We start from the raw sequence: 1,890 nt of genomic DNA, 5'->3' as shown, positions 1-1,890 counted from the left end.
TTGAAATAAAGAAGAGATTGAAATGGTGGGGGTCAAGAATAGATTGGAACCACCCCACAATAAAATAATCTATATTGGAACAACTTGAATATGATTGAGGTTTAGAAGTAGACGTGCATGCTGCAGCGCCGTATTTTCTTTGAAATATGTATTTTTGTCAACCTCTTCTTTGACCTCCGCATGTTTGGTGAGGAAAATTTATGGTATTGCCCCTCCACGTGATGTAATGAGTGTTATTTTGCTTGGGGTTCAGTGCTTCGAGGATAACATTGCAACCTTTGTGAGAGGCGAGAGTAATTACATTGAAATCTCAATGGTAATGGCATCTGCGTACTAGGAAGAAAAATCTCATGGCTCGGTCTAGTACATTAATCTTGCCAAGGAACCCCTATCATGTGTTGATCTTCCAAAACGACTGTTTATCTTGGTAGTGGCTGCGAATGACCATGCAATAAGGAAAAGGCGTCGGATCTTGGCAGTGGTTGCCAATGACAGTACAATACGAAAGACAACGGTTCACCTGCCGAACCTCTTATCTTCGACCAAAGTGTGTGCAAATGTTTAACGATGTTAGGTTGTCACAACATTTGACTCATGCAGCTTTCCAAATCTTTGTGGGTTATCCACCTCGTGCACATTAGGTGTCATATAACTTCCAATGCGTGATTCTTGGAGAACATCAAGATGTAAAAGGTGTCATAGAGATCACCTTTATCAACAATATTTATGGTTTGTGTGAGATGCAAAAGGTGATTAGAGAGATCATTTTATCACAAATATGTGTGGTTCATATTTATTCCAACCAGTGAATATGAAACATCGCATCAGTTTGTTTGATCAAAAGCTAAGCAACCTAAACAAAACATTATCGCCCACCTTGGGGCTCGAACCCAAGACCACAAGGTTAAGAGCCTTGCGCTCTACCAACTGAGCTAGACGGGCAATTCATTCAAATTTCAAAATTAGGAAATATAGGGAGGCAAGTTTAAGTGATGTGTACTATGAATGAAAGTTTAATATGGAAAAGATTCTTGAGCAGACAAACTCTGAAAAGTTCCTGCTCATGTTGATCGTAGGTTACAACTCAGAGAAGAAACGGACAACTTCAGAACTTAGTGAGCAAATTTTGGATCAGCAAACACACAGCAGTTCTTAGTGCCATGCACAAAACAAATCACCAACGACTGACCTTTGCTCTTGGTTTTGGCTTTCATGGAAGCGGCCACCATGAGCGTGGTAACGCGTGTCACATTGGCGGCGGACTGTGCGGTGCGGGACGCCACCCACGCAGTGAGCGGCGTGCTGGCTCTGGGCAACAGCAGCAAGTGTGAGCGTACCAGGAGTAGCGTTGAGCTGCACACGGAGACAGCGGCCGCCCAAAATGTAGGTTTTCAGCCTGGAACTTGAGACTTGATACTTGAAGAGCACCACCATAGACAAAGTCTCCTATGTTGTCAGCAACTTGTTGGAGAAGAAATCCGGCTGCAATATCCATATCAGTATCAGAATTGCGGATCAAGGTGAACTACGCACACTGGGTTACTTGTTGAGATGCGAGATCTGCAAATGTAAACAATTAACATGCTAACAACTGTGATGATGGGGAGATGCACCAAAACATCAATAATGCTAAACGTACAAAGAGTTACACACAAGTACGCATAGACTAGAATTCTTTCTTTCTAACTAACCTCTCCCCCATGATTTTCACGGGGCTGGGCCCCTCCTCCCTCTTAATCTCCAATCAAAATCCACCTACGTGTAAAAACCCCGTAAACCGATTATGTGTAGCATTACTCCCAAAACATTCAGTAGAAACGGACCATCGTGTGGGCAGTAATGCTACATCCACGGTATTGTACTGGCATTTTATGGAGTAGTTTTGACTTG

At 42.9% G+C, this 1,890-nt stretch overlaps 1 non-coding gene across 1 annotated transcript; it reads right to left on the bottom strand.

Moving 5' to 3' along the window:
* Positions 1-869: 869 nt before the first annotated feature.
* TRNAK-CUU lies at positions 870-942 on the bottom strand. The gene has a single exon. It is a non-coding gene; the product is annotated as a tRNA-Lys (tRNA).
* Between the last annotated feature and the right edge of the window lie 948 nt (positions 943-1,890).

Source organism: Triticum dicoccoides, chromosome 3B (assembly GCF_002162155.2).
Source record: "Triticum dicoccoides isolate Atlit2015 ecotype Zavitan chromosome 3B, WEW_v2.0, whole genome shotgun sequence".
Classification (NCBI taxonomy): domain Eukaryota; kingdom Viridiplantae; phylum Streptophyta; class Magnoliopsida; order Poales; family Poaceae; genus Triticum; species Triticum dicoccoides.
The sequence above is the reverse complement of the archived record's forward strand: the minus strand, read 5'-3'. Positions and strand labels throughout refer to the sequence as shown.